Raw genomic sequence first — 16141 nt, forward strand, 5'->3', positions numbered from 1 at the left:
GCAGGCCACGGGTTGGTGGTGTTTGGGGCTCAGTGATGGGTTTGTGGGGGGTCATCACACTAATATGCCTCCACAATAAAGAGTTTTAAAAAAGATTATTAAATGAAATAACGCAAAAACAATGTTTGGTCCCCTTCCCCTCCCCACCAACTGCCCCAGCCTGGGCAAATCAGTGTGGCCCCCTCCCCTCGCTGGACTAATGCAGCAAATCCACCTGCCTCCGCCCTCACCCCGTCCCCCAGTCTGTTCTCCACACGGCAACCAGATGCATGCTCGGAGCCCTCCCACGGCCCCTTCTCACTCAGAATTAAAAGCCAACATCAGAATGTTCCAGAGGCCCTCCCTAATTGGCCCCTCAATCTTTCTGCCTTTTTCTCCCTCCATTCTGTTCCTCACTCATTCTGTTCCCCTGGCCTCCTGGCTGTTCCTCCTAGATTCCTACACTCCAACCTCCCCCCCCCCCCTTAGGGCCTTGGAACTGGCTGTTCCCTCTCCCTGCATTCCCTTCCCGCAGGGAGCAACAACAGTCTGCCTCCCACCCTTGGATGGGAGCTTCTGGGATGCGTCTTTCTTCTCAGCCCACCCTAATTACGATCCATCCTCCGTGCCCCAGCCAGCATTCCAACCTCTTCCCCGCTTCACATTTCATCCGTGGCACTTGTCACCCTCTTACAGGCCGGGTGCGCAGTTTCATTACTTTGTGTGTTTCTGTCTCCCCACCTAGAATGTCAGCTTTGCAAGAGCAGGGGCTTTTGTCTGGCTGGTTCTTTGCTGTACCTTCAGCCTCTAGAACTGGGGTGTCCAACCCACGGCCCACGGGCCACATGCGGCCCAGGATGGCTATGAATGCGGCCCAATACCAAATCGTAAATTTCCTTAAAACCTTATGAGATTTTTGTGTGATTCAACGTCACGATGTATTTAATGTGTGGCCCAAGACAACTGTTCTTCTTCCAGTGTGGTCCAGAGACGACAAAAGGTGGGACGCCCTGCTCTAGGACGTTGTCTGGCACACAGCAGTGGTCAGTAAACATTTGTGGAAAGGAGGGAGGGAGGAGTGGGCGGAGGGAAGGATAGAGGGATGGAGGGATGGATGAATGGGTCCCACCTGCCCGCAGAATGAAGAGGTCCAGGCCTCAGACCTGGGTCTGTCCAGCCCCACCACAGCCTATGCCCTGACCCCTGTGCTCACCTGCCACTGCCTGGCATGTCCAGTGGCAGAGCCCCTGACCACCCTCACATACACAGAGCGGTGTGCCCATCTGTGACGACTGCAGGCCCCAAGCCCCGCCCAGCAGGAGCTGGGACACAGACCAGGGACCAGGGGATGTTTGCTGAATGAGCGAGGATGAGTGATGAGCGAGCCGGGCCGTCTGTGGGCCAGGGCAGCCAAACGTGTCTGGTCCCGTGTTCACGCTGCACGCACGCTAGGGGCTGGCAGGCCTCAAACCGGCTCTGCCAGTGTGGCTGCGGCGGGGCAGGACGCTGCAGGCTCCAGCTGGCACTGGCAGAGAGATGGGGGGGATGTGCCAGGGACCAGACCCACAGCCTCTGGGGAGGGCAAAAGCTAAGCAAGTAGACCGTGGAGCTCCCACCAATTCCAGCCCCTGAAAGCTCTCTGGTGTCTTTCAGGGCAGGAAGGGGACCCCCTTCCAGCCCTCAAGTCCTGGCCTGCACGGTAGAGGGCAGGATCCCTTCCCACCAGGACCCAGCCACAGTCTGGAAGCCTAAGAAGGCAGGGCAGGACCAGCGCTGGAGCGGCACAAAGCAGCGGGAGGCCTAACCTTAACCCTGCTCTGTCCCGAGTGCTGTGTAGCCTTGAGCCAATCCTATGCCCTTTTGGACTCAGTTTCCCCATGTGGAAAGTGGTGTTGGGATTTGGTTCCAGGGACCTTCAATCCCAAGGTGCTAAGTTATCTACAAGAAGCCACTCAGCCTCTCCAGCCCTGCCCCAGAGCCCAGCTCCAGTGGTGGGCGGGGCCAGAGCCCAGACTCGCAGGCGGGTCCTCACTTCCCACAGAGACAACTATAGTACCTGTTGTAAGCCTAGCATCAGGCTCGGCGCTTTGCATGCACTGTTTCATCTGGTCTTCCCTGCAGCACTGCAAGGTAGGGACCGTTACTCAGTTTTCTCATCTGTGAAATGGGAAGGATCCTGCCACTTTCATCCCAGGTGCACCATTGTTCAAAGCCATGGGAACTAGAGGACTCAGTCGAGCCCTCAGGATAAAGTGGAGAAGCTGCAGGGCCTGTGTGCCTCTGGATGGACTAGGGGCGCGGGGAGAAAACATGAGCCTGAAGCCCACAGTGGTCTGTGGCAGGGCCTCCACCCCTCACTACCAACAGCCTGAGTTAGGATGATCCTCTCATCTCCCACGGAACCCAGTCCCAAGCCCTGTCAGTCCCATCTCCAAACATATCCTGAATCCCCTTCCTTCTCTCCCACCATAGCCACCCTCTTGTCTAGGCCCATCCTCTTCCTCCAGGCTGGCCAACTGGGTCAGAGAGCCTTTCTGAAATGTCAGTGTGAACCAGGCACCGCTGCTTAGTTTGCCTCACCGCCCTGACACTCCAGCCAAGGACAAAGTCCTCTCGGGGCCTCCAAGGCCATACAGTGAACCCTACCAGCCCCACCCCCTTCACTCATTCCACTTCCACACCGGCCACTTCCCCTTTGCCCGAGGGTCCAGTACACCCTGCCTCAGGGCCTTTGTACTTGCTGTTTCCTCCACCCAGGACACACTTCCTCTGGATATCTATACACCTAATCCCTCACACCCACTCAGAGAGGCTTTCCCTGACCACCTGTTTAAATGGCAACACACCCAGACCGCTCTGCTCTAAGAGTCTCCCTTTAAAAGCTACCTCCTCACAGAAGGCCTTTCTGACCTCCCCCAGCCCAAGTGAGAACCTTCCACTTCTCCTTCCTGGCACGAACACAGCTCTGACACATAACTCACTGTATGAGTTCATGTCTGATGAGGACAGGGGCCACGTCTGTCGTGCTCACAGATGAATACTTTGTAGAGGGCGTAATATTCAACATCGTTAACAGCTGGGACGCTTGGGCACCATCTGGTCAGGATGGACACCAGCCAAGAGCACAGGGCCTAGCATGGAGTGAGTACTTGGTAATTAATGAGTAAATGAACAAAATGAACAAGTGGATGGATGGACGAATGGATGGGTGGGTGAGTGGGTGGGTAGATGGGTAGATGGATGGACAGACGGGTGGATGGTGGATGAATGGATGGGTGGATGTATGTATGGGTGGGTGGATGGATGGGCAGATGGGCACACAATGGCCTGAGACTTGCCAGAGATGCCCGTGGCCCTGAGAAGGTGACCCAGAGAAGGGAATGGCCTTCCCAAGTTCACCAGCCAGGCTCTGGCCTGAGCAGCTGCAGCCAGCCTGGCCATACCTCCTGCACAGCCCAACTTTCATTTCCCATCCTCTCATTCTGAGGAAGCTCCTTTCCCTGGGGAGAACTGGGTGAGGAGGAGGGGCAGGCAGCCCTCTAGTCCCGAAGCAGGGGAGAGGGGGGACTTCCAGGCTCCATCTGTCCCACCACAAAGGGGCTTTGTCCTCTGTGCTGAGAGCCTGGGGCAGAGAGGAAGCCGCCCTCAGCTGCCCAGCAAGTCCCAGAACCCCCAATAAGCTGGACTGATAGTTTCAAAGCCCAATCATGGGAGCTGGCATGGTACTGGGCACAGCCCTCAAAAATCTCAATAATCCTCCCTGGGAGCCCTAGGAGCAAGGCTCTGGGGTGACCCCCCACTTCTGCAGATGGGGAAACTGAGGCCCAGAAGGGCAAAGTTCCTTGGCCAAGATCTCCCAACCAGCAAAGAACAAACCTGGGATTCAAATCCAGGCCTACCTGGCACCAGAGTCTTCAACTACAGCTTTCAACTCACCTTGTCTGGAGTACAAACCCTGCGGGTTCGAGAGGGTAGAGGGGCCTTTCTGGAGGCACGAGTGGGCAACCATGCCTAGCCCTTCACCCTAACAGGGAGACCCTTGCCCTGGTAAGGTTACCTAACAAGGGAAGGAGGCTGAGCCCAAACCCAGCGCCCCTGTCCCACGCCCAGCCCACATCCCAGGCACTTTTGGAATCCGCCAGCCAAGCCCCAACAAGTCCCCAGCACTTCCTGCCAGGCCAGGAATCTGTGGGGAAAAAATATACCGGCAGACACACCAGCAGGGAGAGGCAGCCCACCCTCACCCCACTGTTCCCCCTGCAATCCCAGACCTGCCATGTGCCTGGCTGGCTGGCACCCACCTTCTTTCTAGGCCCATCTGTCAGCTCTCCGCACAGCCACCACAGCCACCTCACCAAAGCCATACTGCCAGTGGGGCGGCTACCTGACCCACCGTGCCAGATAAATCAGTCCTACCCAGGAGTCTCTCCTCGCTGCCCCCGGAGAGCATGCAGACGCCCCGCAGGCCCCACAGGCCCTCAAGGCCCTCCACTGATGGCACTGGTCACCACTCAGGTCAAATCCCTACCACTCCTCCAAGCTCCAACCACAGGAGCTGCTCCTGCCGTGCCATCAGGCCCTTGCTCAAGCTCCACCTCCCCTCAGAGAATCATCCCATCCTTCCAGGTAGGTCACAGGTACTACTTCCTCCAGGAAGTCTTCCCTGACCCACTCCCTCCAAAGCCCCAGACCAGCCCCTACCTTCTGCCCCAAGTGGGGGTTCTTTTTTTTTTAATCCTATTCTTTTATTTAAAGATTTTATTTATTTATTTATTTATTTATTTATTTATTTATTTATTTATTTTTAGAGGGAAGGGAAGGAGAAAGAGAGGGAGAGAAACATCAGTGTGTGGTTGCCTCTCACTCCCCATGGGGGACCTGGCCCATAACCCAGGCATGCACCCCGACCAGGAATCGCACCAGCCACCCTCCAGTTTGCAGCCAGCACTCAATCCACTGAACCACAGCAGCCAGGGCCCAAGTGGGGGTTCTTGATCCCTCTGTGGGCTGCCTTCACTTGGCAACAGTAACTGAGCATCTGAGCCCAGTCTGATCCTCCTCTTTGTCCTCTCTTCACACCTGCAGCAGGGGGCCTCAGCAGGAGGCCTGGCCTGCTCCCAGCAGCCCTGGCAAGGGCTTCAGGCCTCGCCTGATCAACCTAGTCATCTTCTAACTGCACCCCACTCCCCAGGCTGTGCCTGCACATTCCAGACTTGTTCCTGCTCCAGATCTTGGCCCCTGCTGCCCGGCCTCCCTAGCAAGCCCTCACTCTTCCTTTCACCTCCTGAGCTCCAGCTCACCTTTTAAATCTCAGGCCAGATATCACCTCTTTTGGGAAGCCCTTCTGGCATTGTAATGGACTGCCACTGTTCATTCGGCACCTACCCATGGCAGGGCAATGATCAGCATCTGTGCCAGGCTCCCCACAGGGCAGGCTACTCCCAGAGTGCACCTCTGGGATCCCCAGTACCCAGCAGAAGGACCAGAGGTCACCAGCAGGTAATCTTGAGTCCAGCTGCCAACTCCCTGCCCTGAGAACCCAGGGGCAGAGGCCAGGATCAACTGCCCGTGGCAGTGCTGAGTCCTGTTTCGCCCACAGACCTAAGGTATGGGCAGAGTGGGGGGGCCTCTGCAAATGGCCAACTGGTAACCAAACCCACGTCGTTTCTAAAACTAGGGCACAGGAAAGAAATGGGAACAGCAGAATTGTCCCCAAATAGAACTGTGGCTCATCTGGTTCCAGGGCCTTCGGGAACACCTGGCAGGGATGGGGGTGGGGACGGCAGGTGGCCACTCACAAGGATAGAAAGGAAATCTACAGTTTGGAGGGCAGGGAGGTCAACCTCACTGCCACAGGCACTGATACCCTGACCACTTCCCTCAGGGTCAGGCCAAATGCCAGAAGGTGGAGGGTCCTCTCCCACTCACCTCCACCTAACTACAGGGCGCTCCCTAAACTGTCCCACCTCCAGGCCTTCGCTCACGTGGGTCCTCTGCCTGGACTGCTAGTCCCCTTCTTCTCATCAGAACCCTGCCAACCTCGAACCCTGACCACTGCCTGGCATCGGCAGGCATTTGAGCAGAATGAGCTTATCAAGCCTTCTCAACCTCCCCCCGAGGGAAAGATTGCTGCACCCATCTCATAGATGAGGAAACTGAGGCTCAAAAAGACAGGCCATTTGCCCAAGGTACACAGCAGAGGAGGCAGGTGGACCAGGTGACACGGTAGGCCACCTACCTGGGTGCCAGCAGCCACAGGGCACCCAGAGGCCCAGTGGGGCCTAGTTCAGCCTCCTAACCAGGCCCAGCCTCAGGGACTTGGGGACAAAGTACACAGGGCACGGTCCCATCCACCCAGGTACAACAAGAGCCACTAAGTCCCCCAACCCCCACCCTAGGGTGCTACTGAGTGAGGAGCCACTGGTACAACGTGATGAAACCGTCTCCTTGACAAAATGCACAGATGATGAGAAAACTAAGTCCTGGAAGGGGATAGTCTCCCCATCTGGAGAGTGGGGTGTGCCCCAGGAACCTCTGGCTGTGATACCTCCTGTGGCCTGTGGCCTCTCTTCCCTTTTTCTGAATCTCAGTTTTCCTAGCTGGAGAACGGGGTTGCCATTCCATTCCTCTTTGGGTTGATACAAATTTTAATAAAATAACAACTAACATGTAGGAGCGCTTACTACACGTTGGTATTGCTGAGAGGGTCTTGCACAATACCTCACTTGATTCCCAGAACAAGCGCATGGTGTGGAGACTGCCAGGAAGCCCATTTTTCAGATGGGGAGACTGAGGCACAGCACGGTGAACTGACTGACTAAGCCTCACAGCTAGTGGATGGCGGCAGCTGGAGGCAGAGGAGAAGACCCTGGGGTTAGGAGCCGGGTGGCTTACCGGAAGTCTCCTGGCCTTCGCACTACCCCGAGAGAAATGCCAAGAGGGGCTGGAAGCCTGGCTGGGGGTCAGGCTGGAGGCACAGAAGGACTCAGCCTGGAGGAGGTGGGGCAGGCCTGCAGTGCTAGGGAGGCTCTGGGTCCAAATCCATGCACTGGGTGACCTTGGGCAGGCCTCTTTGCTTCCTGAGCCTCAGTTTCCCCTTTGGTGACTTGGAGCTGGCATGCTGCCTCGTGAGGAGGCTGTGCTGTGAGGGTCGGCCCCAGGCGTTCAATGACTAGTGAAAGCACCCAGGGCTGTTCCTTGGAGGGGTGGGGGACGGGGGGGTGGGGGAGGGAGGTAGCATCTGATTCTGCACTGGGAGCAGTGTGGTTGTGGGCACAGCCTGCCTCTTGAATGCCTACAAGGAACCCTCCCAGCTCTACCAGGCTTCCAGGCTACGTGACCTCAGGCAAGTCGGTTCACCTCTCTGAACCTCCAGACCCTCCTTTTGACAACAGTTTGAGGCTTCCTGAGACTGAGAGAGGGGTTCCTGCCTGGGGAGGCTGGGGCTCACGGGGTGGGAGCAGAAGGTTTGGTTCCATCTGTCCCAGCACAGAGGACACCTGGCAGGACCCTGACTTGGGGCCTTGGTTTCCTCACCTGCCAGGTGAAGGTTGTTATGACGGTTCTATCTCCCTCTCAGCCCTGCTTGCGGATACTCAGAGGTGACTGGAAAATGCTTTTTAAACTCTAAAGCAAGGCACCCTTCAGAGTGAGGATTATCGCTGCACTCCCGCAGAAGCCAAGGAACCCTATGGCTTGCCATCTCACACACACAGCGTGTCAGAGCCATGAGGGAGGGCAGAGAAGGGGCAATGCAGGGGCAGAGGAGGGAAGTGCGGACCCAGGTCGGGGCAGAGTGTGGTCAGTAATTGCTGGAGGCAGAGGCAGCTGAGCCACTAGCAGGGCACTGAGAGGAAAGGCACACAGGCTGTGGGACCCCAGAGGCAAAGGCCTGGAGGCTAGACCTCTCAGGACAAGCAGGAAGACAGCCAGAGGTCCAGAAAGGCTAAAGGGTCAAGGTCACGTGCGGGAAAGGGAAATGTGGAAGATGTTGGGGGGAGGGCACAGGGCAGAGCTCTGGCCCAGACCAGCAGCACCTCTAGGAGCCCTAACTATGGAGCCTGGGCCCATCCTGATCTGTCTCAGGGCCTCAGCCTCCTCCCAGGCCAAGAGAGCAAAGATGCAAAGTACCCAGTACTCAATCAGTGGCCCCTTGGGAGAGATGGGCACATTCAGTGCGGGGAGGGGGAGGAGTATTGAATGCTACAGACGCAGGCACTGGGAGGCCTTGAAAAGTCACAGGTGGGTAAGGGCTGAGGCGGGAGCTGGGCTCAGAGAGGCTGGATGGAGCTGGTGGCTTCCAACAGATCCAGCCACTGAACTTGTCTGTTTCTAGTTAACCTTCCCTCTGCCCCGCCCCCTAGGACAAGCCCCCATGGACAGAGGTATCCAGGCTCAGTCCTTGGGATCTACTGGCCTGCAGAGGCCAAGCATTTCCACCTTGTCAGGAGGTCACCTTCATAATCACAAGCACTCAGAAACACTAAGCACTTACTGTGCACAGGCCCTGCACCAGAGCAGACACAAGCTAGCTCATCTGACTGTCTCACCGCCTGGCAAAGCTGGTGCTGGTACTGTCACCCCCACTTCACAAATGGGGAGACTAAGGCTCAAAGCAATCACTCCCCCATAATCAGACACAGCAAATAAGTGGCAGAACCAGGATCTGAACCTGGATCCAACCAGCTCCAAAGGCCTTGCTAGTTCCAAACTCCCTTTATGCCACGACCACTCACTGAGCACCCTGATATGCCAATCCTGAGATGGGAGGGCTCCCTGAAGATCAGAGTACTCCATATCCAGTGGGGATCCACCAGCCAGAGCTGGAAGCCCCAAGAGTCAGGATACCTGCTCCTAGCAACACACCCACCCTCACCTGGGGAAACATTTCAGCCAAGCTGGTACATGCTCAGTGGGAATCTGGTGTCACAAACCACCAAGAAGCTAGAAGTCTGGGCTCACACTGCACCGTGCTGGGTGACCAGAGCCCCAGCCCTTGGCCTCTCTGAGCCTGTTTCCTCCTCTATGTAACAGGAACAAAAGTTCTGCCCACCCCATGGGACAGAATGGGTTACCTTGCTATGACCAGGCTGGGGGAGCACAACATGAAGACACTGACATCAAACAGTAAAAGTCAAGGCCACGGACTCACACAAAACAGTGCAGGAGAAGATAATCAGCCCTGAACGTGGAAGCTGAGCTGCCCGACACCACCCGACCCCAACTTCCATCCCCCAGCCCTGGGAGCTTGAGGGTTCAAAGAACCCATTACCCGGTTTCTCAACAGCCCCAGAGTGGGCATCAAAGAAGAGGACTCGGCCGGGCCTACCCCTGGAGAAGGCCGCTGCTAGGGTCCCCAGCACAGAGCCTCAGTGAGGGCAGGGGCCTCAGCACCGTACAGATGAGGACCAGATGAGGACCAGAGCGGGAAGGGACTTGGCCGAGATCATCCAGTTCTCCTTCCCTCTGGCTTCTCATTTTATTCTGGAATTTCTCTGGGTGTTTCCAGGGGGAGGGTAGGAGCTGGGGCCCAGGCTGGAGGAAATGGAGGCTCTAGCTTCCAGTGCTAGGATCCTCCCCAGTCCCTGACCCCTTGACTCCGCCCCTCCCTGGCTGTACTGTGGGCAGGTGCAGGCTGGCTGGGTGGGGAGAGCCCAGGATCAAAAGGCAAGGGACGTGCATTTTCTCCCAGCTTTGAAAATGTGTCCTGGGTCTTTCTGGCCTCATTTCCCCCATGTGAAGAGAAGGTCAGAATAAATCAGGAATAACAAATTTATGGCACACACAGGATGCTCTCTAATCCTCTGCCCAAGGCAGACATTACTAATCCATCACAGCACTCCGTCCTGTGAAGCCAAGGCTGGACCTCAGAATGTTTCTCAACATTGCAATCTGGGTCTAGAGAATTTGAGCCCCAGGCTATCCCAATACTGGATATGTGAGCCCCCATGAGGGAGGAGAAGGGAGAAAAAATACTTAACATTTCCTGAGTATCCAGTAGAATCAAGCTGCGTTAGCTGATTTAATCTTCAAAGGGAGAGGTGCAAAGGCTGAGGTTCAGCCAGGCTATGTAATTTGCCTGAGGGCGTTCAGCTGGAACAGGGTCTTGAACACAGGGCAGGTATCTACCGGACCACCCTCCCCCAGAACAGGGATGCAGAGCCAGCCACCGGCCACTAAGGAACAGTCTCACTCCATTCTCCCCTTGTTCCCACTAGGTGCAAACCTTACGCCCATTACACAGGTTCCAAACTGACTCACAGGAAGGGGGTGTCAGCTGCCAGAGGAAGAAGGACCAGAGTGTGTGTCTGGTTCTTCCCCACCCCTGTGTACCAAGTTAATGCACCAAGTGCTTTGTCTCAGTCCTCCTGGGGCATCGTGGGAGCCATGACTCATATTATCCCACTTCAGAGATGAGGGAACTGAGGTGCCCCAGAGGAAGTGCCTCCCTCTGGGGCTCAAGTGGAAACCAGAACAGTATACCATGGAGATAAGGGGGTGGGGAACATGGGAGGGAAGTAGAGGGCTATGGGAACCCACAGGGAGATAGAGGTGTGGGGGACCACACGACAGGGGCAGGAAATGAGGCTCTAGTCAAACGACCCAAAGCAGGGGGCTGGAGGCGCTCTGATGTGGTTCCAAGGCCTACAGGGACATGCAAGGCTCCTGGAGGCTCCTGGAAGCTCCCAGGTCTGGACTAGGAGTCCAGGGCCCTACAGCCTAGGTTTAGCCCTGTCACTGGGCAATTGGGAGACACCAGTCAAGTGGCTTCTCCTCTCTGGGTCCATTTACATCTGGAAAATGGACCAACTTCAACTAAGGCAGGCTTTCAGGAAGCTGGGAAGAGCTAGACCCACCTCCCCAGCACAGTCTCCTCACACAGAGAGGGCAGGGCAAAAATAAAGTCACCCAGTACACACTTGGCCTTGGCTGCCCACATCCTCCCCTGGGCCAGTGCTACCCAGACCAGCACCCTCAAACTGTCAGAGAGCCCACTCAGAGCCTTTACCACACGGCTGGCCAGGCGAGACGAGACCCATGGGGACAGCACCTGCCCCCAGTCCCATCTGCTGAGTGCCTACTGGTGCCAGGCACTGGGCATGCAGCCCTCCATCAGCCCTCACGTGATGCGGAGACATTCATTGTCCCCATTTTCAAGACAAGGAAACTATGTCTCAGACAGATATGATGAAGGACCCAAAGACTCACAGCAAGTGAAGACGGTCAGAACTTGAACGCTGACCTGTCTGACTCCTGAGCCCTTCCCATACCTTCGGTCTCTGCGGACCCCCTCCCTGCCCCCCTCCTCACTCCCAGCTTCCAGCCACCCTGCATGGCACCTCCCCAAGCCCTGGCTCTCACCCTCTTCTGCTTTCCTGCTAGTGAACTCCTACTCCACTTTCAAAGCCCAGCCTCCAATGCCTCCTCCTCCTCTTGACACCTGATCTAGGCCCCCACAGAATACTTGGAGTCCAGCCCACAGATCTAGTTCTACCAGATTCCTCGGCCAGCTCTGTACCCCTGGCCTCCAGCACGGAGCTGTTCATACAGGGGTCACCAATAAGCCCCCTGTGTGAAGTGAAGGCCACAGTCCTCCTCACGGCCCACCCAGCCCCACATGTTACAGCCCTGCCAACACCCCTCATTTCACCTCTCACCCAAGCCCCCTAACTCTGTCCTCCAGACTCACAGGCTTTCCCATTATTGCTCCTCAACAGCACATACTCCTCAACCTCACGGCCTTTGCACATGCAGCTCCCATTGGCCGGCAGCCCTTTCCCTAGCTCCATGCCTGGCCAACTCCTCCGCTTCCTTCAAGATTCCACCTATCCCACACCTCCTTCTCTGAGCCCTTATCTCATCTGTGATTATATACCCATTTATTTGGCAACTTGTTTGCTATTTGGCTCACCCTCTAGACCCAAATTTCTGGGAAGCCAGGGATCTGTTCACAATTCCCCAGCAAGGACTCACCCAGGCCAACAATGCCAGGGGCTCCGGGAAGTGTCTCAGCAGAAGGGAAGAAAGAGCACCCTGTCCCCTTCTCTGTTCTGCGAACAGCTGCTCCCCTCAGCGCCACCTCCTGGAAGCCTCCTGATGCCTCCTGACAGCTCCCACTGCTCACCCCATCACTACACTGCTCAGGCTGAGTGAAAAGTTCCTAGTACAGCCCTGGCTGGCGTGGCTCAGTGGACTGGGTGCTGGCCTATGAACCAAAGGGTCGCTGGTTCAATTCCCAGTCAGGGCACATGCCTGGATTGCAGGCCAGGTCCCCAGTAGGGGGCATGGGACAGGCAACCACACACTGATGTTTCTCTCCTCTCTTTCTCCTTTCCCTTCTCTCTAGAAATAAATAAATAAAATATTTTTCAAAAATAAGTTCCTAGCGCTCAAAGGTCATGCATGGATGCTTGTATCTAGGCAGGTTTGGGAACACAGGGTCAAGTGAGGACCAGGGAGATTGGGGAGGGGGGTTTCTGTTAGCAGGTCGCTAAACTATCATCTCCTCCCTGGCTCCCGGTGCACAATCAGGGAAGAAGCAAAGGCAGTAACTGACTGAGTTAAGGAGAATTCGTGCTCCAGGAAGAGGCTAGGGTAGAGGGGGAGAAAGCTGGGGGTGGGGGTGGGGGTAGGGGCGTGGAGGAGGGCCTTCCTGGGAGAGGTGGGCCTTAAGCCAAGCCTTAAAGAGCAAGATCAGATAAGCAGCTCATAGAGAGGGCACCCCTGGCAGGGACCTTCAGGAGCAAAGTCCCAAGGCCCACTCAGGAGGACCTGGGCAGACGGGCGGGCGGGCAGGCAGGCAGGCAAGCAGCTGCGAGAGGTGACACACTATAAATCACTTCCCTGGATGGAAAGACCACATCACCGAGGCACACCACACCACCACATCACCAAAACGGCCTCGTGGCTCCCGTGCAATCACTCATCAGTATAGTCTTTTCCAACCATGTGCTGGGCCCCATACTGGGAAAACCCTGCCCCCCAACACTGGAGGGGTGCAAGGGCAGCCGGACTAGAGTCTCTGAGGTCTAGGTTCTAGTTCCAGCTTCAAACTGTATGGCCTTAGTCAAGTCACTTCCCCTCCCTGCACCTCCGCTTCTCCATCAGCAAAATAAGGATAAACAAGAGTCTGAGGGTGCCTGAGATGCACAGGAAATGTAAGCACCTGTCATTCTCATTGGTGCATTTTAAAACTGCGGCCAGAGTCTGGAGTAGCAAGTTGCCAAAGGTCACATGGCTGCTGGGTGGCAGGGCTATGCTGGAGCCATTTCTTTCTGAAGGAGTTCCAAGGTGGCTTTTCCAGCGCCAATGCATCTTCTTCTGGAGATGAGCCCCACCAGGGCCAGCAACCTCACCGCCCACCCAGTGTAGGCAATTCATCCAGGGAAGCGCTCACTGATTAGGCACCTACTACATGCGAAGCCCCTACATGCAGAAATACATACATTCTTTCCCTGAGGATTCCCACTCCACATATGGGGTCTCAGAGGACAGTCCCTTGGCCCACGTCACCCAGTGAGTTGAGAAGCCTAGGTGTCTTGTCTCCCCAGCCAGGAGGCTGAGAAAACGGTCAGCAACAGGACCAGACCGGCTCACTGCTGAAACCAAGTCTGATCCCCACTCACTGTGGCTGGGCCTAGACTCACTCCAGGTCACCCGGGGACCACTGCTCCAATTGTACAGTCCCTGAAGCTCAGAAAGCCTCACCCAAGGCTACACAAGCTCTGCCCACACTCACGTTGGCATGAAGGCCCCAGAGGCTGAAATGATGATACCCCACGGGTGAGCTCCTTTTGTTCACCCCCACCCTTCCACCAGCCCCCAAGCCCCAGCCAGGCCCACCTGCCACTGACGAAGTCCCCCAGCTCCCAGCTCAGAGAGGGCAGGCAGTTGTCGGACACACAGCAGGGACACTTGCCCCCAACCCCAGTCCAGGCAGGGAGGTGGACCCAGCCTGGTGGTGAAAACCCAAAACTTTTGCCAACTTTCGAGCAGGTAGGTAGCTGGGCCTACCCAGGGGTGAGCCTGGGGGTTGTGGGCAGGAGGGACCAAGCACAGTGTGGGCCAGCCCCTTCCAGGCCAGTGGCACCAGGCCCTACCCAAAGCCCCACGAGGACAGAGGTTCTGGTGCCCTGCCGTGCGTCCTCACACCAGTTCCCTCAGGCCTGGGTCCTGCGGGACCCCTCTCCACCTCCCCTCCCAGGCTGGGGGCACCAGGCCGGGCTTCCACGGCCAGAGGTGGCGCCGACTGGATCAGATTTCAGATTTGGCCTAGACCCGGCCTGAGGGTTTGGGCTGGGCTGGCTACTCTCAGGGGGATCGGAGGGGATGGGAGAGCCGGAGGGGGGTCCCCGCGCGGAAAGGACCCCCTACCCCCACGCCCCCATGCCCAGCCCCCCCCCCCCCCCCCCCCCCCCCGCAGCATCACAACAAAAGGCCGCGCTGGGCAAAACCCCGTGCGCCCGCCCAGCGCTCCGGGATCAAGGCTCGGCCCGGGGGAGCTGGGGGTTGGAGAGGTGGACAGGAGCCCCTGCGGCCCAGCGATCTGACGCCAGGGTGGTCCCCTGGCTGGAGCTCCCCAACGCCGCCCGGGACAGGGGGCCCGCGAAGGGACAGGGGGCGCTCACCTGGGCGGGCGAGCAGGCGGGCGCACCAACAGCCAGGCGCACAGGAGGGCGGACCGCGGGATGGCCAGGGGGTAGAGGAGACAGCGGCCAGGCCGCTCCGGCTCCCAGGCCGGAATGGATTCCGGGCGGGGAAAGACAGATCGAGAGAGAAAGGGAGGAGGAGGAGGAGGAGGAGGAGGTAGTGGCAGAGGAGGAGGAGGAGGAGGAGGCGGTGGCCCGGGGAGGGAGGGAACAGGAGGGAGGGAGAGCCCGAGCAGGAAGGAGGGGCCCCGGCAGGCCTCCGGGAGGAGGAGGAAGGAGGAAGAGCGAGGGGACAGATTCCCTGCCGGTGACTCGGAAGAGACCCGCGCGCGGCCCCCAACACACAATTCCGAGGTCCTGGCGTGGCCGGGGATTGGGGGAAAGAGGCACCGGGTGCAGGAGCCCCGCCCTCCACCTAGCTGGGTTAGAGAGCCCCACCTGGGGGACCCCTATCAGTCCTCAAGCCAAAATGCCCTAACTCCCCAACCCGCCCACCCTATTTACTCCAAATCCACCTCTCCTGCAATTATTAGTAATAGTAATAATAACATCAGCACTAATGGAGCACTCACTCCTTTCCAGGCGCAGTATGAACTGGCTCTGGTAGACTTTAGGATCTAACAGTCAGCTGGGCTAGGGAGTAATTACCTCCATTATTCAGACAAGAAAACTGAGGCATGGGAAAGGGGGTCACCTACGAGGACCTTGGGTTGGACCCTAGCCTGGACGTTAGTTTCCCAAAGTGGGGACTGGAGCCTGAGGGACAGTGTGGGGAAGAGAAACATTTATTTTAATAGATACGTGTTCATTTTAATGTGTTTTTTCAAAGTAACTAAGGCAGCCCATCAAAGTCATCGAGATCTGGATATTATTGCTGAGGAGGGGCTGAAATGGGCATTTAGAGACAGTTGTCCTTTTAAGTGAATAAAGAGGCAAAGAACATCGGGATGCGGGGCCCAGAGTAGCTCCAAGGAGTGGGCATTGAGGAAAGGCTGCTTCAGCCACAGGCCTCCCACCACCACTCTCTGACCCCACCTTGGGAGAGGAGTGGGGTGGGGGTTCCCCCTCACTCAGGTCTCCCAGGTAACGCCACCACCTCCTGCCCCAGGCTGCCCCACTGGGAGTAAGCACCCCACCACCCTCGGTTCGTCCCCTGTCCTCCTGGAATCATGGCGCCACGGAAGGATGGCCTGAATCCAGCTTTAAATGCCACACCTGCCTCCGCTTTCCTTCTCTGAAAGTTCTCCCATTTCACCCACGGGAAACTAAGGCCCAGCAGGGCAAAGGGCACCAGGCCTGGACGCTGCCTGAGAGGAGCTAGGACGAGAACCCTAGCACATGGGAGGTATAAAATAGCATCCAGGAGACCCAGGAGGAGCGATGCCTTGGGCCAGTCTTCTCTGGGTTCACATGTGGGCTGCTTGCCTGCCGCTGCACCTTGTACAAGTCACAGGAGTGAACATGGTCACAGAGGGTTCCCGGGGAGATTAAAACCAAAGGTATGAGGGCGTTCG

General features: G+C 57.1%; 1 protein-coding gene and 1 pseudogene across 4 annotated transcripts in view; both read right to left on the bottom strand.

Moving 5' to 3' along the window:
* The window catches only part of SRC (SRC proto-oncogene, non-receptor tyrosine kinase), a 56963-nt gene that overhangs the window by 40178 nt on the left and 644 nt on the right, over window positions 1–16141 (bottom strand). For 2 of the 4 annotated variants that reach the window (XM_024559490.4, XM_024559489.4), the window contains exon 1: window positions 14607–14801. The exons of the other annotated variants lie outside the window; for them this stretch is intronic. The gene's annotated coding sequence lies outside the window, so the exon portion shown is untranslated. Of the gene's footprint in view, window positions 1–14606; window positions 14802–16141 lie in introns of those variants that run through there. 4 annotated transcript variants of the gene reach the window in all.
* The window catches only part of LOC112303731 (keratin, type I cytoskeletal 19-like), a 29461-nt pseudogene that overhangs the window by 4094 nt on the left and 9226 nt on the right, over window positions 1–16141 (bottom strand).

The sequence above is a fragment of the Desmodus rotundus genome, chromosome 6, assembly GCF_022682495.2.
Source record: "Desmodus rotundus isolate HL8 chromosome 6, HLdesRot8A.1, whole genome shotgun sequence".
NCBI classification, from domain to species: Eukaryota; Metazoa; Chordata; class Mammalia; order Chiroptera; family Phyllostomidae; genus Desmodus; species Desmodus rotundus.